Below are 22,949 nucleotides of genomic sequence, written 5' to 3'. Positions count from 1 at the left end.
CATAGAGTAAAAGGAGGTTTCTGGGGGCGATAAAATAGCATCAAGGTATAATGTACAGACAAAGGTATGGTAGGATGTGAATACAGTGGAGGTAAACCTAGGTATTGGGTGATGAAGAGAGAGATATTGTCTCTAGAAACATCATTGAAACCAGGAGATGTCATTGCATGTGTGGGTGGTGGAACTAATAGGTTGGATAAGGTATAGTGAGCAGGACTAGAGGCTCTACAGTGAAATAAGCCAATAAACACTAACCAGAACAGCAATGGACAAGACATATTGACATTAAGGAGAGGCATGCTTAGTCGAGTGATCAAAAGGGTCCAGTGAGTGGAGAGGTTGGTTGGGGGTCACAGCGATTTAGACAGCTAGCCAGGCCATCGGTAGCAAGCTAGCATAGGATGGAGGTCTGTTGTTAGCCACCTCTTGCGTTCCGTCAGTAGATTAGTGTGGTTCCGTGTGGTAGAGGGAATTAATCCAAATCACACAACAACAAAAATAAAAACAATAGATATAGTTAGAGGCCCAAGGAAGAAAACATAATAATAATAAAAATAAATAAATTGTCCGATTGTCTATTCAGATAGCAGCCGGTACGACAGCTAACGGTTAGCAGGCCGCAGATGGGCGTTCAGGTAACGTCGCGACGGAGGAGCCAGCCGGATCTCCTTCGGGTAGATAACGTCGGCAGTCCAGTTGTGAAGGCCCGGTGGGGCTCCGCGTAGGCAGTAAAACGGGTCCGGATAGGTGACTGCAGCCCAGGAGTGATTGATGGAACTCAGGAGTGATTGACGGAGCTGGCTAGCTCCGGAATAATTGATGTTTGCTCCGGAATCGACGAAAGCCGATAGTCACACGGATAGCAGCTAGCTAGCTGTGAGATCCGGGTATGAATGTCCAGAGAGCAGTTGAAATCCAGGGACATGGAGAGAAAAATTGGTCCGGTATGTTCCGTTCCGAGCCGCGCTGCGCCGTACAAAACTGGCGATAGATTTGAGCTAAAGGATAGCTGATGACCACAAACCGTGGTTAGCTGAATACTAACGATTTGCCAGTAAAGAAGCTAACTAGCTTCTGAACTAGCTTCTGATTAGCTTCTGGATTAGCTTCTGGGCTAGCTTCTGGGCTAGCTTCTGGCTAGTTTCTGGCTAGCTTCTTGGAGGATTACAGATTTGAGGTAAATAATACTTTTTTATAAATATAAATTGGTGAGGCGGGTTGCAGGAGAGTGTTTTGAAGATGAGTTGATGGAAAATAAAAATAAAATGTATGTGAAAAAAGTTGTGTGTGTATATATATATATATATATATATATATTTACACAGGACACAACAAGACGAGGACAAAAAGACGTCTGAACTGCTATGCCATCTTGGTTGAATGATGCAAGAGCTCTGAGGTTGTAGGATGTCTTCCAAAAGTTGTCATAATTACTGAGTAAGCCTATGGAAAGGGGAGAGAACCATGTGTCTCCTAGGTTTTGTAAATAAATAAAATGTACCCAGAGGACGGAAGCTAGCGGTCCTCCGGCTACACCATGGTGCTACCCTACTGAGTGCTGTTGAGGCTACTGTAGACCTTCATTGCAAAACAGTGTGCTTTAATCAATTATTTGGTGACGTGAGTATATTTAGTACAGTTTTATGTAAAAGGATCATGTTTGAAATGTATATATATATATATATATGGCCGAACCAAGCGTAACCTCGAGCGGACACCAGTGAGAGAAGAGGTCACAGAGTGAGCTATGCGAGGCAGGTGGCACCCCCTGCGACCCGAAAAAAGGTGCTGCCAGTGGGTTGATAGCCACTGGTGGAAACCCCCGATCTACCCCGTCCTCCGGCACCGGATCGGAGTGTCCCGAATGGCCAGCCAGTAAGGATAGTAAATAGAAGAAAATATATATATATAAATAAATATTTTTTTTTACCCCTTTTCTGTGGTATCCAATTGTTTTAGTAGCTACTATCTTGTCTCATCGCTACAACTCCCGTACGGGCTCGGGAGAGACGAAGGTTGAAAGTCATGCATCCTCCGATACATAATCCAACCAAGCCGCACTGCTTCTTTACACAGCGTGCATCCAACTCGGAAGCCAGCCGCACCAATGTGTCGGAGGAAACACCGTGCACCTGGCAACCTTGGTTAGCGCGCACTGCGCCCGGCCTGCCACAGGAGTCGCTGGTGCGCGATGAGACAAGGACATCCCTACCTGCCAAACGCAGATGACGCTAGGCCAATTGTGCGTCGCCCCACGGACCTCCCGGTCACGGCCGGTTACGACAGAGCCTGGGCGCAAACCCAGAGTCTCTGATGGCACAGCTGGCACTGCAGTACAGCGCTCTTAACCACTGCGCCACCCGGGAGGCCCTGAAATGTTTTTATTTTAAAAAATCTGAAATTCACTGAGGATTGTTTTCCCCTTCCTCCTCCGAGAAGCCTCCACTGGTTTGTGTATGTCGTGTTTGAGTATGTGTGTTCTGTGCGTGTGTCCAGACACTCAAGTCAAGAGAATTAGTGGTGGGTTTAGAGAAAGAACAGCTACCGTGGCCTGAGCGACACACACCACTCACATCCGGAGCCCCCCGGGCAGCTGTGAACACACACGGCCCCTCTGCACCCCTCACTCAAGCTTAATACATTCACTACCACGTGGCACCTGCTTACGCACACTTGTTTCAACGCATACCACACATGACCAAGGCACCATCACACACACGACCAAGGCGCCATCACACACTACCACACCCGCAGTAGCCTAGACACACAATCACGTGAACACAAACGTCCCACGTTCCAACTTGTGACCCTTCAGCGGGAGAGCTAGACCTATATTGAATGAAAGGGGTTAGATTTCCTCTCACTGACTACAGCTGTCTCACTTCGAGATGACTGGACTGGAGCCTCTTGAGGTGATTCAGCCCGGTTACCTCAGTCAGGGTTAACCCTACACAAACGCACTCCCACGATCAGCATAATAAGGTTTGATGCCCCTCCATTCCCATTAAGAAAATACTGATAAAATGCAAGACCATGCTGCCAAAAGCACTGGATCAGACACAAACCCCTCCCCTGACTGACTGGCTGGCTTTAATCTGAACAGCCTGTCCTGCTAGAGCACACCTAACTCTTATATAACCTCCATCTCAACCTCTCTGTGTGTGTGTTAAGATTACTGTATGGTTCCCAGTATTCAGTCCACTTGACTTTCTCCACATTTTGTTACGTTACAGCCTTACTCTAAAATTGATTCAATTATTGTTTTTCCTCAGTCAACACACAATACCCCATAATGGCAAAGCAAAAAAAGGTTATACATTTCAGCAAATTAATAAAAAATAAAAAACAGCATTTTTTTTACATAAGTATTCAGACCCTTTACTCATTACTTTGTTGAAGCCCCTATGACACTAAGCTTGGAACACCTGTATTTGTGGAGTTTCTCTGCAGAGCCTCTCAAGATCTGTCATGTATGATGGGGAGTGTCAATGCACTATTTTCAGGTCTCTCCAGAGATGTTCGCTTAGGTTCAAGTCCAAGCTCTGACTGGGCCACTCAAGGACATTCAGAGACTTGTGCCGAAGCCACTCTTCAGTGGTGGAAAAGGAACCCAATTGTCAGAGTAAAAGTAAAGATATCTTAATAGAAAATGACTCAAGTGAAAATCACCTAGTAAAATACTAATTGAGGAAAAGTCTAAAAGTATTTGGTTTTAAATATACTTCTGTATCAAAATTACAATTGCTAAAATATACTTAAGCATCAACAGTAAAAGTACAAATCTTTTTTTACAGATAGACAGGGGCACACTCCAACACTTAGACGTCATTTACCAAACGAAACGTGTATTTAGTGAGTACGCCAGATCAGAGGCAGTAGGGATGTTCACTTGATAAGTGCGTGAATTGGACCATTTTCCTGTCAAATGAACAAGTATTTTTGGGTGTCAGGGAAAACGTATGGAGTAAAAAGTACATTATTTTCTTTAGGAATGAAGTAAAAGTTGTTGCCACTACCATTCTTCCTCCAGACATGAAGCTTGGAATTCAGGCCAAAGAGTTCAATCTGTTTCATTAGACTAGATAAATCTTTGACTAAAGGGTCTTTTAGGTGTCTTTTGGCAAACTTCAAGGAGGCTGTCATGTGCTTTTTGCTAAGGAGTGGCTTCCGTCTGGACACTCTACCAGAAAGGCATGATTGGTAGAATGCAGCAGAGATTGTTGTCCATCTGGAAAGTTTTCCCATCTCCACATAGGAACTCGGGAGCTCTGTCAGAGTGACCATTGGGTTCTTGGTCACCGATTGCTCAGTTTGGCCAGGCAGCCAGCTCTAGGAAGAGTCTTGGTGGTTCCAAACTTCTGTGTGTTCTTGAGGCCCTTCAATGCTGCATACATTTTTGGTACTCTAGATCTGTGTACCGACACAACCCTGTCTCAGAGCTCTATGGACAATTCCATCGATCTCATGGCTAGGTTTTTGCTCTGACATGCACTGTCAACTGTGGGACCGTATATATTGACAGGTGTGTGTGCCTTTCCAAATCCTGAAATATCCCAAATAAATTGAATTTACCACAGGTGGACTCCAATCAAGTTGTAGAAACATCAAGGATGATCAATGGAAACAGGATGCACCCGAGATCAATATTTCGAGTCTCATAGAAAATAAAAGGTGTTTTTTTATTTGTATTACATTTGCAAAATTGTCTAAAAACCTGTTATTGCTTTTTTATGGGGTATTGTGTGTAGATTGAAGATGTAACATTTTATAATGAGGCTGTAACGTAACAAAATGTGGAAAAAGTCAAGGGGTCTGAATACTTTCCGAATGCATTGTATAGTATAACAAAATGTTTACGTTTTGTTCATTTTGGTGTTTGGCCATTGTTTTCCCGAGCAGTTCGAGCACACAACATTCCCTCGAGGCAAGCCGAAGTCTACGCCCCCTTCGTCAGTGGTTGGTCAACAGTAGGGATCCTTCAATTAAGTGTTTGTCATACAACGACAGACAACTGGTTGTTTTCATGCACATTGCAAGAAATACTGCACCAAACATCTTTATTAGATGTACAATTAGGTGACTAGGACCTCTGCAAAAACGTCAACATTTATTACAGATGTGTGTACAGGCTATGGCGTCTCAAGAGGGACAAGCAAATGTATTTTAAGGGAGTATGCGAGCACAGATGTTCACGTCGCATAGCCAAGTTCTGCTAGGAGCAAACCAAATCTATGTATGCGGAAGCCTTTAGTGTGTGTGTGTGTGTGTGTGTGTGTGTGTGTGTGAGTGTGAGTGTATGTATGTATGTATGTATGTATACACACACATACATGAAAGTATTTGGCCCCCTTGAACTTTGCGACCTTTTGCCACATTTCAGGCTTCAAACATAAAGATATAAAACTGTATTTGTAAATACTGCAGCAAAAGGTGGCGCTACAAAGTATTAACTTAAGGGGGCTGAATAATTTTGCACGCCCAATTTTTCAGTTTTTGTTTTTGTTAAAAAAGTTTGAAATATCCAATAAATGTCGTTCCACTTCATGATTGTGTCCCACTTGTTGTTGATTCTTCACAAAAAAATACAGTTTTATATCTTTATGTTTGAAGCCTGAAATGTGGTAAAAGGTCAAAGTTCAAGGGGGCCGAATACTTTCGCAAGGCACTAATATATATATATATATATACATATATATATATATATATATATATACATATACATATATACATATACATATATATATATATATATATATATATATACACATATACACCTTTTGGCCACGACTCTGGTTTGAGAATGACAAATATTAATTTCCACAAAGTTTGCTGCTTCAGTGTCTTTAGATATTTTTGTCAGATGTTACTATGGAATACTGAAGTATAATTACAAGCATTTCATAAGTGTCAAAGGCTTTTATTGACAATTACATGAATTTGATGCAAAGAGTCAATATTTGCAGTGTTGACCCTTCTTTATCAAGACCTCTGCAATCTTGCATGATGTCAATTAACTTATGGGCCATATCCTGACTGATGGCAGCCCATTCTTGCAAAATCAATGCTTGGAGTTTGTCAGAATGTGGGTTGTTGTTTGTCCACCCGCCCTCTTGAGGATTGACCACAAGATCTCAATGGGATTAAGGTCTGGGGAGTTTCCTGGCCATGGACCCAAAATATCAATATTTTGTTCCCCGAGACACTTAGTTATCACTTTTGCCTTATGGGAAGGTGCTCCAACATTATTCATTTATTTATTCAACCTTTATTTAACCAGGATGGGCTCATTGAGATTAAAATCTCTTTTTCAAGAGCGCCCTGGCCAAGATAGGCAGCACTAAGTCATTACAAAAAATTTAGACAGACAACATGAAAAACTAAAAGTAATCTTGTAAAAACCATTGAATTCACAAGAGTATAAAACAGCAAATTAAAAACATTGGCAGGTCAGTGAATCAGCCTCAAAATCCTTCATCAGTGATTTAAAAACACCAATCGGGACAAGTTCTTCCAGTTTAAAAGTACCTTGTAAGGTGTTCCAAGACGATGGCGCAGAGTACATAAAAGCCCTTTTACCAAATTCAGTTCGGACATTTGGAACAGTTAGCAGGATAAAGTCCAGCGAACGAAGAGAGTACCCACCACATTTCTGAACAATAAAAATGCACAAATAAAAAGGTAGTAAACCCAAAATGGCTTTGTATACCAGTGACTGACCCTATGAGTGACTAGAGAAGGCCAGCCATCCCTGGTATACAAAATGCAGTGGTGCGTAAGGGTTTTGCAGTTTAAAATAAATCTCAAAGTGCCATGGTAAAGAGTGTCAACTGATCTCAATCACTGAGTGGAAGCATTCATATTTAAAATATCCCCATAGTCTAGTAAAGGCATAAATGTAGCTGATACTAGCCTCCTTCTGGCTTCAATAGAAAAACAGGCCTTATTCCCAAAATAATATCCCAATTTCAGCTTCAATTGTTTTGTAAGTTGTTGAATATGCAATTTAAAAGAGGCCGTCATCAATTAAAATTCCAAGATATTTATATGAGGTTACAACCTCAAACTCCTTGCCCTGACAGGTGAAAGGTTCCGAGGTCTATTTCTTGCATTAGAAAACACCATTAGTTTAGTCAGTATTGAGGATAAGCTTCAATTGACAAGGTATGTTGAACAGTATAAAAAGCAGTTTGCATGTTTTGGAAAGCTTTTGTAAGAGATAAGGCACAACAGTAAATAACAGTATCATCAGCATAAAAATGAAGTTGTGCATTTGACATTTTTGTCTAAATAATTTATATAAATAGTGAATAAGAGAGGACCAAGTACAGAGCCTTTGGGCACAGCATTCAAGACAGACAATTTAACAGACATAAGCCCATCAAATTGAGTGCACTGAGTTCTATCAGACAGATAGTTAGCAAACCATGCAACTGCATGCTCCGAAAGACCTACACTCGACAATCTCTGCCTTAGTATAGCATAATCAACTGTATCAAAAGCCTTAGAGAGATCAATAAAAAGTGAGACACAGTGCTGTTTTTTGTCAATGGCTTCAGTGATATCATTTAAAACCTTCATGGCTGCTGTAATTGTGCTATGCTTCTTCCTGAAGCCCGATTGGTACATTGATAAAATAGAGTTAGTAAATAAAAAAAACTCTTAGCTGTTCACCTACAAGAGTTTCAAGTATTTTCACCAGGGGTGACAGCTTTGAGATTGGCCTATAATTATTTAAAAGAGTTGGATCTCCCCCTTTTAAAAGTGGTAGGACAAATGCTGATTTCCAGATCTTTGGAATTTCATTACATTCCAGGGTTAGATTGAACAGAGATGTAAGTGGTTCAGCTATGAAATCAGCTGCCAGATTTTAAAAGCTGCCAGATTTAAAAAGCAAAGTTGTGAGTGAGCCCACTCCCTTGGCTGAGAAGCAACCCCACACATGAATGGTCTCAGGATGCTTTACTGTTGGCATGACACAGGACTGATGGTAGCGCTCACCTTGTAGTGCTCACCTTGTCTTCTTCTTTTCCAGATGCCCCAAACAATCGGAAAGGGGATTCAGAGAAAATTACTTTACGCCAGTCCTCAACAGTCCAATCCCTGTACCATTTTGCAGAATATCAGTCTGTCCCTGATGTTTTTCCTGGAGAGAAGTGGCTTCTTTGCTGCCCTTCTTGACACCAGGCCATCCTCCAAAGGTCTTCCCCTCACTGTGCGTGCAAATGCACTCACACCTGCCTGCTGCCATTCCTGAACAAGCTCTGTACTGGTAGTTGAATCAACTAGAGGAGACGGTCCTGTCGCTTGCTGGACTTTCTTGGGTGCCCTGAAGCCTTTTTCACAACAATTGAACCGCTCTCCTTGAAGGTTTAGATGATCCGATAAATGGAAGATTCAGGTGCAATCTTACTGGCAGCAATCTCCTTGCCTGTGAAGCCCTTTTTGTGTAAATCAATGATGACGGCATGTGTTTCCTTGCAGGTAACCATGTCTGACATCCGAAGTCAATCAGCATGACAGAGTGATTTCCAGCCTTGTCCTCATCAACACTCACACCTGTGTTAACGAGAGAATCACTGACATGTCAGCTGGTCCTTTTGTGGCAGGGCTGAATAGCAGTGGAAATGTTTTTTGGGGATTCCCCTTTTGCATGGCGAAAGGGGACATTGCAATTAATTGCAATTCATCTGATCACTCTTCATAACATTCTGGAGTATATGCAAATTACCATCATACAAACTGAGGCAGCAGACTTTCTGAAAATTAATATTTGTGTCATTCTCAAAACTCGCAACAATTGTACACACACACACACACACACACACACACACACACACACACACACACACCACACACACACGTTCAGTTGAAGTCGGAAGTTTACATACACCTTAGCCAAATACACTTAAACTCAGTTTCAAAATTACTGACATTTAATCCAAAAAATTATTTGTGAAATTAGTATTCGGTAGCATTGCCTTTAAATTGTTTAGCTTTCCACAAGCTTCCCACAATAAGTTGGGTGAATCCTACTGACAGAGCTGGTGTAACTGAGTCAGGTTGTAGGTCTCCTTGCTCGCACACGCTTTTTCAGTTCTGTCCATTTTCTATGGGATTGAGGTCAGGGCTTTGTGATGACCACTCCAATACCTTGACTTTGTTGTCCTTAAGCCATTTTGGCACAACTTTGGAAGTATGCTTGGGGTCAATGTCCATTTGGAAGACCAATTTGCGACCAAGCGTCGACTTCCTGACTGATGTCTTGAAATGTAGCTTCAATATATCAACATAATTTTCCTAGCTCATAATGCCATCTATTTTGTGAAGTGTACCAGTCCCTCCTGCAGCAAAGCACCCCCACAACATGAATGCTGCCACCCCCGTGCTTCACGGTTTGGATGTATTCTTCGGCTTGCAAGCCTCCCCCTTTTTCCTCCTAACATAACGATGGTCATTATGGACAAACAGTTCTATTTTTGTTTCATCAGACCAGAGGACATTTCTCCAAAAAAGTACGATCTTTGTCCCCATGTGCAGTTGCAAACCGTTGTCTGGCTTATTTATGGCGGTTTTGGAGCAGTAGCTTCTTCCTTTCTGAGCGGCCTTTTAGGTTATGTAGATATAGGACTCGTTTTACTGTGAATATAGATACTTCTGTACCCGTTTCCTCCAGCATCTTCACAAGGTTCTTTGCTGTTGTTCTAGAATTGATTATGCATTTCTCGCACCAAAGTACGTTCATCTCTATGATACAGAACGCGTCTCCTCCCTGAGTGGTATGACGACTGCGTGGTTCTATGATGTTTATACTTGCATACTATTGTTTGTACAGATGAACGTGGTACCTTCAGGCATTTGGAAATGGCTCCCAAGGATGAACCAGACTTGTGGAGATCTACAATTTTTGTTCCGAGGTCTTGGCTGATTTCTTTTGAAACCTCTGACCAACTGAAATTGTGATCCAGTCAATTTTAAGTGAAATAATCTTTCTGTAAGCAATTGTTGGAAAAATTACAAAGTACATGTCCTAACAGACTTCCCAAAACTATAGTTTGTTAACAAGAAATTTGTGGAGTGGTTTAAAAAAATGAGTTTTAATGACTAATGGAACACACACACACACACGTTCAAAAAATGTGGGGTCACTTTGAAAACACCAGTCTCAACGTCAACAGTGAAGAGGCGACTCCGGGATGCTGGCCTTCCAGGCAGAGTTTTTCTGTCCAGTGTCTGTTGTTTTGCTCATCTTAATCTTTTCTTTTTGTTGGCCAGTCTGAGATATAACTTTTTCTTTTCAACTCTGCCTAGAAGGCCAGCATCCCGGAGTCACCTCTTCACTGTACTATTTAATGAAGCTGCCAGTTGAGAACTTGAGGCGTCTGTTTCTCAAACTAAACACTAATGTACTTGTCCTCTTGCTCAGTTGTGCACCGGGGCCTCCCACTCTTTCTATTCTGATTAGAGCCAGTTTGTGCTGTTCTGTGAAGGGAGTAGTACACAGCGTTGTACGAGGTCTTTAGTTATTTCTCACATGGAATAGCCTTTATTTCTCAGAACAAGAATACACCGAGTTTCAAAAGAAAGCTCTTTGTTTCTGGCCATTCTGAGCCTGTAAATCGAACCCACAAATTCTTATGCTCCAGATACTCAACTAGTCCAAAAGAGGCCAGTTTTATTGCTTCTTTAATCAGAACAGCCGTTTTCAGCTGTGCTAACGTAATTGCAAAAGGGTTTTCTAATGATCAATTAGCCTTTTAAAATGATAAACCTGGAATAGCTAACACAATGTGCCATTGGAAGACAGGATTGATGGTTGCTGATAATGGGAACTTTGTACGCCTTTGTAGATAAAAAAAAAATATATATATACACCGTTTCCAGCTACAATAGTAATTTACAACATTAACAATGTCTACACTGTATTTCTGATCAATTTGATGTTATTTCAATGAGCAAAAACAAAAAGCTTTTTCAAAAAACAAGAACATTTCTAAGTGACCCCAAACTTTTGAAAGGTAGTGCATGTCTGATCACACATGAGCAAAGTCACGTGTGTGTGTGTGTGTGTGTGTGTGTGTGTGTGCACACAACACTGTTGTTCATCGTTTCAGTGAACGGACATGTTTGCAGCACACATGTTGCAATGAGCCCCTGTGCAATGCCATAGTGTGTGAGTGAAAGATGGAGTGGTGCTCATTGGAAAAGAGTTGGCAGACAGTGATATTAGTAGGAGACTTGTTATTGGGAGAGACATCGTGAAAGAGAAAAGGCCCCGCCCCAGGTTTTTAATAGGACCCGTTGTGTTTGGTCTAGTGCTCTACACACACACACCACAACACACACACACACACACACACACACACACACACACACACACGTTGTTGGTGCCCACACCCAGAGCTAATTCAATTCCTTGCTTCCCATTGTCATCCACATACAGTCTGTCTCCAGCAGCCAGCTCCCACGCTCTCACAACACACACGATCACAGGCAGCATGAATCAACACATCAGTGAACAGCTATGACATTCAGAGTCAAGACAATAGACGATTATGTTTTAGCTACATGAAGCACAGACCAAACAGTCATGATGACATTTGGATATGGCTACTTGTGCTCTAATAAAGCCTTCATTTCAGTTATTTACTGTGTGCTTTGTTAACGCTGCAGTCAGATGACAGTGTGGTGCACAGTGTTTCAGTGAAATATTCCAAACCCTAACATCACCCCACATACGGGTTCCTTCAGGACCAGGCCCTAACATGTTAGTCATCTTTGATTTGGAAACTTGAAGAGGAGATTCCAGAGCCTGGTTGACACGATTAACATGGTACACAGTGAGGGAGAGCTGTGACACACTGGTCTGGACAGGAGTCGGTTTGTTGGTGCAATGTTCGCACAAACATAGTCTTGAGCTTTGATTATTTCTCTCAAACTGTTTATTTATTTCTCTCTCTTGGGGGGTTGAGATCTCTCATTGTTTGGATTTGAAAATCCAACAGCTGTATTGGAGGGGGGCTGCGCTCAGGGGCTGTGTGTGGCTGTCCATGTGGGTGTTTGAGTAAGAAAGACAAAAGGAGAACCAAAATCAGTAAAAAAAATATATTAAAAAAGTACAGCCCCCTTTATTATTGAAGCATCGTGCCTACACCATCAAGGAGCCTATCCAGACTCTAAAGTCAGGAAGACTGAGTTGTGTGAGCCAGACTAAAGACCATCTTAGCAGCTAGGCTTTCTTATCATCAGCCCTTTGAACATGTAAGGGGCTAACTGTGTGGCTAAAAGTAGACGTACTGAATCACACCCCTGGCTTGAACCATATATGAGGTTTGTCTGGTGTCACAATCACAAACACGATTGGTTTGACTCATTTGTGTAGTCTTGTGCAAATAATAAGATAATTGTGTACTCACACACCCTCAACTGACAGTCATTGGTCCAGACTTCAGACACACACAAGTTCAGACTCACTCCCATCTAACTAATCAAACAGATCCCAAACACAGACAAAAGTACACAACATTAATGGCTCATACTCTTTCACTGAAAAGCACCAATTTCAACTCATTCATGTGCTACACTCTTTCTCTCAAACACGCAAAGCGGGCCTCTTTGGGCAACTCCTCTCTCCGCCTCACTTTTTTGCTCTTCCTTTGGAGCAAGTATACACAGACCGATACAAGTATACACAGACCGATACAAGTATACACAGACCGATACAAGTATACACAGGCCGATACACGTATACACAGGCCGATACAAGTATACACAGGCCGATACAAGTATACACAGGCCGATACAAGTATACACAGGCCGATACAAGTATACACAGACCGATACAAGTATACACAGACCGATACAAGTATACACAGACCGATACAAGTATACACAGACCGATACAAGTATACACAGACCGATACAAGTATACACAGACCGATACAAGTATACACAGACCGATACAAGTATACACAGACCGATACAAATATACACAGACCGATACAAATATACACAGACCGATACAAATATACACAGACCGATACAAATATACACAGACCGATACAAATATACACAGACCGATACAAATATACACAGACCGATACAAATATACACAGACCGATACAAGTATACACAGACCGATACAAGTATACACAGACCGATACAAGTATACACAGACCGATACAAGTATACACAGACCGATACAAGTATACACAGACCGATACAAATATACACAGACCGATACAAATATACACAGACCGATACAAATATACACAGACCGATACAAATATACACAAACTGAGATATCCAGACAGTCAAACAAATGACACACACACACACACACACACACACACACACACACACACACACATTACTAGGCCCAGCACTCATAACGTATTCATTATGAATGAAGAAATGTATTGTTTCCACAGCTGATGTCCTAGACATGGAAGTCTTCTCTGCTCTCTAATCCTTCCCAGGCCCTCCTAATCTGGTCTGTTATGGTCTGGTGTTCAGACTTCACTCAAACAGCCTCTGCCTCCATCGGCAAGCTGCCTGGGTGACTTCTCTCCACACCACTAAACAAATAATATAGCTTTAGCCTGAGTGACCAGCACTTACCGTACTGCTAATTACTACTGAGACATGGTGGAATAATGGAGAGCTAAAAAAATACTCTATCGTATCAATCATGATTTCTCTGAATTAAGAATGATGATTGGCACGCAAATACTAAGCAGTATGCTTCACATCAAAAAGACATGACTTCAAGTACTACTTCTTGGGTCTGCCATCTAGGATCTCTCTATATCTATTTTTTTGTACAGTTTTCTGGTAATTCATTTTGATGTCCCTCTTGGGAGTTGAGCATGCGCCTAGGGGATAGCCTAGGTTTCCTACAGATTACATAGCGTAGGTCTCACCATTTGGTTATTGTTGGTAGATATTGTAGGTCGAAACATGGGTGGGGGGGGCAGATGAGATCAAAGGGACAAATCAGCGCCCCAGATCATGACTGGACCTGGTCGAATAAAGTATTATTCTATGTATAAACTTTGACGCGTCTGAGAAGAGGCAGGATAAAACCGTACCGCTGCTCTCTTTCTTCTCCCGCCATCCAACCATTCCTCTAGCTGGGCTCAGAGTGCCAGAAGCCGGCCAGAGCTTTACCAATGCAGGAGGCCAACGCCACCCTATCATGTTTGTCTCCTATTAACCACCCTCCCTTTACTTGGGATTGGTTTGGTCCCCTTCAAACACATATGGATGTCTACAGAAAAACATGCACTCACTCTGCCTTAGCCTTGTAACCTCTGACACAACACATGTCCCTCCTCTGACACAACACGTGTCAGAGATTAAGGCTGAGGCAGTGTGTGCATGTTTTTCTATGACACATGGGATGATACAGCCATAAAACTTTAACAGGCTTATTTTCTCATTTGTAATGAGGAGATTGACTGTCCAAGCCCACACCTGAGGCTGAGCGACTGCTCAGTGTCTGGTTTATGTCACTAAGACCTATACCACAGGTATTAAAATGTGTCTAGTGTTGTACTAAGATGCCTGCTTCTTTATGCTTTTTAGTTCCAATCCAGTCAAATAATGTTGACGTACAACCGGACGCATTTCTCCCAGGCTGGGTTGAACACTCTTAACCAAAACGGCCACAGGCCTAAAAGCTCAGTACATCACATACCAAACCAGTGGGTAAGTCCTTGGTCAAACTAAACTCTGTGACTTGTCATCTGTGTATATGTATATTTGAGGAGTTGTCAGGCAGACTGGGGGAAAACCACATGGAGTTTCATAATGATGACAAACCTCCAAGTATTTTGAAGTATTTTGAATATATTGTTCCAAACTGAAAACATGGCGGGAGTTTTGTTGGAAAAATATGACTTTTGAATCACACCTAGAATCAAAAGCCAATAGCTAGGTACACAAGCATGCTTGCAGCTGTGTGGCCATGTAGGTTAGATCTCAAGCATTCATGTTTTCGGGGAATGTCTGAAGATTACATTGTCCCAGAACAGTGTTCTGTATGTTCTGTAATAAAATATATTCTAGGATAGGGAGTCCCTAGATCCTGCCCTGTTATGTACCTTGGTAATGTTCTGGAGGTTGTAATTGACAGTGACATATCGTTGATTAAAGCTATTAACAGGAATTGGTATAAAGTGGAAGCTCCAAAGTCTGAAGAATTGGAAAGTATAATTCAATAAATAATTGTTGTGGAAAGATTGACTTATGCCTTAAAAAAAAGAGGTCCAAAGCAGCCTTTTTGATCTCAATATCAAATCATTTCTGGGTAACAATGAAGTACCTTGCTGTGACTGTTTACAATTAAAATGGTCAAAAAGAAACAAAAATGGATTCGTAGCAAAGAGCAATTTCTCAAGCTAGGACTGTCTGGGAGTGGTCTAATTTGGAAGGGGAAACTGAAATGTGCTTTTATTGGCAGAAGGGTTTAGAACTCTTTCTTATTGGTCTATTTACCAATTTACCGCATAGTGATGTCACCATGGAAGGCCACAATTCCATCCCACCAAAACAAGCTGACATTTCTGGTGGTCTTTTCAAACCGCTCTTACACTAAAAGGGCATCATCATCATGTTCACAATTTCACAGTATTATTTCAACCTCAATGTGGAAATATAATTAAAACAAAGGGTAAAAATGAATTGACTGCACTGGGCCTTTAAGACTGACTGGCCTGAAAGAAGTTTACTTTGGTAAAAATGCAATATAATTGCTTTAATATAATGTACTGTACCTACCTTATGGCAACAGTTTTTTTTCCCTGCATCTCAATTTTGATGCTGTGTGTAATTTGGAAAAAAGTAACAAAAATATATGTTTAATAAAAAGCGGTCCAGAAACTTGCTTGTCCAACATATATCCCAAATCACACAAGTAAAGCAGTGTCAAAAACTCTGAACTGACCATCTCCCCAAAAAAACATGTTATTTTGCCAATGGGCAACGGTCCATTGGATTAGCTGTGTTTGGTCCGTTATTGTACAGTAGAGTTTGTGAGTTGTCTGTTCTATGACAGAGATAACCTCAAGGCCATCCACCAAACAGAACCTCACAGGAAATAGCTATTTTTACAAAGTAAACATTCCACTAAAAGTGTTTCAACATGAAGAGCCTTGCCTGTACACTGCACATGCATGCACAGATTGCACACCCACACCTTGAGAAATAGGCTAGTACTTAATATCAAAAGACGCAGATCACCCTGAAGTCAAGTCTTTTCTCCCTAAAAGGTCATGTCAAGCCTTTTGCCCTATAACCATGATGTACTGTATCTACTCTGAGGCATTTTTAAATACCCAATCCTAAAACTGCAGATTTTGTTGGCTTCACCTCAGACTGAACTATCAAAATGTGTTTATTTGACATTTTACACGTAAACAAAGTGTTATCGAAGTGACAACATGAGAAAACAAAATAACCACTCACCAACAGCTGATCGGTCTCCACTCTAATGCAGTCAAGGGCACTGAGACGGGAGTTCGTGTTGTCTCAGGCTGCACCGCTGGACTATGATGCAACCAGGCTTCCTATCCATAGTTTTAGGGAAGGAAAGGAGACAGGCAGGAAGGAGGTGTGCATGACCAAAAAAGGAGGAAGTGAGAAAGAAAAAACTAAACGATTTTGGGAGCTGCTGGAAACTCCTAGAGACAAATTAGGTCTTTCTCTAGGATAACTGCTGATCTGGACACAGGCTGTTCCACTTTCAACTTGGAAATTGATCGTTTGGAAGCCACTTTGGATTTGATATAATGAAAACGGAGAGGGGAGACACTGGCTGGTGCTGCTGAAGACCTTGGCTTGTTGATGTAAGAACCAGATGTGGAATATGCCGACGTCTAAGGAAAACCAGACTTAAAGGCCACTAAACTTTGGATTTGGATTTGTGTGCGTGTGTGCGTATGTGTGCCATCATCTCTAGCAGGCAGCTAACATTGTCAGAGGCACACAACACGTAAACAAACCCGGCAAAACACTGAGAAAAACTATAGAACAGCTGGAGGAAGTTTGTCAACCTATGCTACCTGAGGAGCAAGAGTTTACAAGTCAAGACAGAACTAGCGGGTGTATTGCACTAGCACTCTCATTGAGGAACAAAATACCCTTATCACCTTCACTCTGGCTATACTCAGCCAGGTATGATATCCCATCTGTCCCTATACATTACACCTAGATGTGAACCAAATGTAAGATCAACCCTAAACTACACAATCCTAGGTAGATGATAACGACACATGCTGGGATCCTTATACTCAGGGCTGTTCAATGTTGGTCCTGGAGAGCCGTAATAATTCTGGTTTTCATCCTCTCTGTCTAATAAGGAACAAGTTCAGATCTGGGACACCAGGTGAATGCAATTTACCAGGTAGAAACAAAAAAAAAACAGAAGCTTCTCAGCCCTCCAGGACCAGAATTGAACAGCCCTGCTTTCACTGAACCTCCGTACTAATGCAGACAGTGGAAGAAGTTGAGAGAGAGGGAGGATGTTTTCTCAATCACACACCCCCAGTATGAAAAAAAATGCAATGAGAAAAAGTGTGATGGGAAATGTTTATTCAAGTTTTAATGGGAAAGTGGCAAATAGTTCCAGCTTTTTAAAAGGTTGGTGGCAGGCAGACCAGAATTAAAAGTCCCACCCTGGATAGAAGCTCCTCTCTAATCTGTAGTGAAAAAATATAAAACAAAACATGTGTGTTGGTCCCACATTTCATGAACTGAAATAAATGATCCGAGAAATTTTCCATATGCAAAAAAAGCTTATTTCTCTCAAATTGTGCACACATTTGTTGACATCCTTGTTAGCGAAATTTCTCCTTTGCCAAGATAGCCCATCCAACCTTACAGGTTTAGCATACCAAGAAGCTGAAAATCTTAATCCTTTTAAGAATTAGCCCCTTTTTTTCCATTTTCACCTAAAATGATATACCCAAATCCAACTGCCTGTAGCCCAGGTCCTGAAGTAAGGATATGCATATTCTTGGTATCATTTTTTTTTAATTCTTTTTTATTTAACCAGGAAGGGCCATTGAGATTTAATAATCTCTTTTTCAAGAGGGTCCTGGCCAAAATATTTGAAAGGAAACACTTAGGTTTGTGGAAATGTGAATGGAATGTAGTAGAACACACAATACTGTTAAATCTGTTAAAAAATAATACATAGAAAAAAAACGGTATTTTGTATATGTTTTGTACCATCATCTTTGAAATGCAAGAGAAAGGCCATAATGTATTATTCCAGCTCAGGTGGAATTTAGATTTTGGCCACTAGATGGCATCAGTGTATGTCTAAAGTTTTAGACTGATCCAATGAACCATTGCATCTCTGTTCAAAATTTTGTTTCAAAACTGTCCAAATGTGTCTCATTTGTTTATTTATAACTTTTCATGTTCAAAATTGTGCACTCTCAAACAATAGCATGGTATTATTTCACTGTAATAGCTACTGTAAATTGGACAGTGCAGTTAACTTAGATTCTTGTTAATCTTTCTGCCAATCTCAGATGTGTCCATGTCCTGGGAAATGTTCTTGTTACTTACAACCTCATGCTAATCGCATTAGCCTATCATTGCAAAGCTGCACCTTGTGCTGGGGACAATAAAAGGCCACTCTAAAATGTGCAGTTTTGTCACAATGCCAGAGTTGTCTCAAATTGAGGGAGCGTGCAATTGGCATGCTGACTGCAGGAATGTAATTTTAGAGAATTTGGCAGTATGTCCAACCGGCCTCATAACTGCAGACCATGTGTAACCCAGCCCAGGTGCTCCACATCCGGCTTCTTATGAAACCAGCCACCCAGACAGCTGATACAATTTAGGAGTAATTCTGTCTGTAACAAAGCCCTTTAGTGGGGAAAAAAATTCATTCTGATTGGCTGGGCCTGGCTTCTGTGGGTGGGCCCCTGTCCAGTCATGTGAAACCCATAGATTAGGGCCTAATGAATTCATTTCAATTTACTGATTTCCTTATATGAACGGCAACTCAGTATAATCATAGAAATGTAAACATGTTGCATTTATATTTATGTTCAGTAAAGTTTGTCCATCAGTGAGTGAGTGAGAAAGTGTTTGATAATCTGACAGACAAGAGACTAGGAGGGGAATTCCTCGTAAAAGTAGAACAAAAACAGGACCATTGTTTTTGGGAATTTCACAAAATGTAATCCATAGGAGGGTGCTTTGGAGGAAGGATTGTTAAAATACAGCTGCGGCCAAATATATTGGCACCCTTTAACTTTTCTTAAATAATTCCCTATTTATTCTAAATTAAATTGTCTCCACACCTTATTGGATTTCAACATTGCAGAACCTGTTTCATTTTTGTAAACTTAAGTTTACAATTTTAAAGTAGAAAATAAAGACAAAGGGACCTGGACAAAATGATTGGCACCCAAGCGCTAGTACTTTGTTGTATACCCCAACTGCAGACAAATGCTTATTGTAGCATTCAATGAGCTTGCTGCACCTATTTAGTGGCCCACTTCCCTGGAGCAAACTTCTCTAATTCTTCAAAGTTTGAGGGTGCTCTCCAGCAGCTGCTGTTTTCAGATCTCGCCATGTGATTCAGATCTGGACTGTTCGCTGGCCACTCCAGAATAGGCCAACGTTTCCTCTTGAACCACTCCTTTTTTTATGTGTGTTTGGGGTTGTTGTCCTGCTGGAAGACCCACAACCTTCAATTGAGACCCTGTTTTTGGACGCTGGGTTGAACATTGGACTCCAGAAGAGCTGAAAATCTGCTGATGTCATGATACCTTGAGCATGTTCAATGCCCTTAGTACTAGAGGCAGCAAAGCAACCCCACAGCATTATCAAACCTCCCCCATGTTTGATTGTAGGGAGGGTGTTCTTTTCTTTGAATGCTTGATTTAGTTGTCCCTACTATGCAGTGGTTTAATGTACTTCAGTAAAAATACTTGAAAGTACTACTTAAATAGGTTTTTTTGGTTGGTTTTACACATGCCTAAAGAAAATAAATGTACTTTTTACTCCATACATTTTTCCTGACACCCAAAAGTACTCGTTACATTTTGAATGCTTAGGCAGGATAGGAAAATGGTCCAATTCACTGACTTATCAAGAGAACATACCTGGTCATCTCTTATCTGACGAACTCACTAAACACACACATTTGTAAATTAGGTCTGGTGTTGCAGTGTGCCTCTGGCTATCCGTAAATAAGAAGGTGCGCTATCTGGTTTGTTTAATTTATAAGGAATTTAAAATGATTTATATTTTACTTTTGATACTTTAGTATATTTAAAAATCAGAAATTTTTAGACTTTTACTCAAGTAGTATTTTACTGGGTGACTCACTTTTTATTAAGATACCATTTTAATGTCAGAACATTGTTATTGAAATGAAAACACTACTCGTATTACAAAGCAAGAAGTAAAGCTACTATACATTGGGCCGGCAGGGTAGCCTAGTGGTTAGAGTGTTGGACTAGAAACCGAAAGGTTGAAAGTTCAAATCCCAGAGCTGACAAAGTACAAATCTGTCGTTCTGCCCCTAAACAGGCAGTTAACCCACTGTTTCTAGGCCGTCATTGAAAATAAGAATTTGTTCTTAACTGACTTAGTAAACTGACTTGGATAATATAATGTATAAATGTACACCAAGGTAATTATTTGTCATGCCTTATATTAGGAGGATCAGATGGTGACAGGGGTCTCAGCAGGGTCAGGCAGCCAGGGAAGACCAGTCTTACGGAGGTGAGGTGAATTTTTGCACATACAACACTACGCTCTCTGTGCAGCAAACGCAAGACAAGCCAGGTGCTATTTTAAGGCTGTCTGACAAACCTCCAAAGTTCATTTCCAAACTGTATCAAGGGTTGATAGAGGCTTTTCCCAATGACACAAAACAAGTAAAACAAAAATGTCAAGGATCATATCACCTCCACCTTACCTGTCACCCTAGATCCACTTCAATTTGCATAACGCCCCAATAGGTCCACAGACGATGCAATCGCCATCACATTGTACACTGCCCTATCCCATCTGGACAAGAGGAATACCTATGTAAGAATGTGGTTCATTGACTACAGCTCAACATTCAACACCATAGTACCCTCCAAGCTCATCATTAAACTTGAGGACCTGGGTCTCAACCCCGCCTTGTGCAATTGGGTCCTGGACTTTGACGGGCCGCCCCCAGGTGGTGAAGGTAGGAAACAACATCTCCGCTTCACTGATCCTCAAAACTGGGTCCCCACAAGGGTGCGCGCTCAGCCCCCTCCTGTACTCCCTCTTCACCCATGACTGCCTGGCCATGCACGCCGCCAACTCATTCAAATTTGCAGACCACAACAGTAGTAGGCTTGATTACCAACGACGAGAACCTACAGGGAGGTGGTGAGGGCTCTCGGAATGTGGTGTCAGGAAAACAACCCCTCACTCGTCAACAAAACAAAGAAGATGATTGTGGACTTCAGGAAACAGCAGAGCACCCCCTTATCCACATATACAGGACAGCAGTGGAGAAGGTGGAAAGCTTGAAGTTCCTTGGTGTACACATCATGGACAAACTTAAAAATGGTCCACTCACACAGACTGTGTGGTGAAGGCGCAATAGCACCTCTTCAACCCGAGGAGGCTGAAGAAATTTGGCTTGTCACCTAAAACCCCTCACAAACTTTTGGATGCACAATTGAGAGCATCCTGTCGGGCTGTATCACCGCCTGGTACGTCAACTTTACCGGCCACAACTGCAAGGCTCTCCAGACGGTGGTGCGGTCTGCACAACGCATCATCAGGGGCAAACTACTTGCCCTCTAGGACACCTACAGCACCTGATGTCACAGGAAGGCCAAAAAGACCATCAAGGACAACAACCACCCAAGCCAGTGCCTGTTCAACCCACTATCATCCAGAAGGCGAGGTCAGTACAGGTGCATCAACCTGGGACCGGGAGACTGAAGCGTTTTTTTCAATCTCAAGGTCATCAGACTGTTAAATAGCCACCCCTAGCACAGAGGCTGTGCCCTATATACATAGACTTTAAAAGACTGGCCACTTCAATAAATGGATCACTAGTCACTTTAAACAATGCCACTTCACTAATGTTTCCATATCTTGCATTACTCATACATTATACCATCTACTGCATCTTGCCTATGCAAGCTCTGTCATTGCTCATCCATAGATTGATACATTCTTATTTCATCCCTTTACTTAGATTTGTGTGTATTAGGTAGTTTTTGTGGAATTGTTAGATTACTTGTTAGATAATGCTGCACTGTCGGATTTAGAAGCACAAGCATTTCTCTACACTCGCAATAACATCTGCTAATCATGTGTATGTGACCAATAACATTTTATTTGAATTTGATTTGGAGGTGTAACACACAAAAGGGGTCATATTTGCATATGTTTTGCTTCTTGTGAAGGCTGGCTGAATTCTGGCAAAAAGTTGTTATTTTATCTCTGCATGTCTACAGATTCTCCCTTCTCTGTTTTTGTTTGCTTGGAAATGTTGATACTGGAGACTTATCTGAAGAAACTGTGTAACTAAGCATTTATAGCGGCTAAGAAGTGCATTGTCATTAATTGGAAGGTTGGTTATCCTCCCAGTTATGTATTACAAGATTTGATTTATTACAAGACTGGGTATACTGGGCAACTTTCATTAGGTCTGGATGACTTATATGGAATACAGTACGACTATAGTCTATTGAAAACATGCCCACGTCAGGGGAGATGCCTATTTAGGTCTGCCGTCCTGTAGGTCACTCTGGCCTTGGCCTAACACACCCGAAACCAATAAGTAATGCTTCACTAAGATCCTAAAGTTGAGTGGGGTGTGTTGGGTTGGGGCGCTGCAGGGTGGTAGACCATTAAGGACAAGATGGGGGGACCCAGCTACTGTATATTGTCTGCAAGTAAAAAGAGCTCTACAATTAGTCCTATAAGAT

General features: G+C 41.5%; 1 protein-coding gene across 4 annotated transcripts in view; it reads right to left on the bottom strand.

Annotated features, from left to right (window-relative positions):
- Positions 1-22,949, bottom strand: part of LOC109908246 (pleckstrin homology domain-containing family G member 5) — a 120,339-nt gene that overhangs the window by 47,151 nt on the left and 50,239 nt on the right. The window contains exon 1 of one of the 4 annotated variants that reach the window (XM_020506831.2): positions 16,465-16,580. The exons of the other annotated variants lie outside the window; for them this stretch is intronic. The gene's annotated coding sequence lies outside the window, so the exon portion shown is untranslated. Of the gene's footprint in view, positions 1-16,464; positions 16,581-22,949 lie in introns of those variants that run through there. 4 annotated transcript variants of the gene reach the window in all.

This window comes from Oncorhynchus kisutch, linkage group LG17, assembly GCF_002021735.2.
Source record: "Oncorhynchus kisutch isolate 150728-3 linkage group LG17, Okis_V2, whole genome shotgun sequence".
NCBI lineage: Eukaryota > Metazoa > Chordata > Actinopteri > Salmoniformes > Salmonidae > Oncorhynchus > Oncorhynchus kisutch.
The sequence above is the reverse complement of the archived record's forward strand: the minus strand, read 5'-3'. Positions and strand labels throughout refer to the sequence as shown.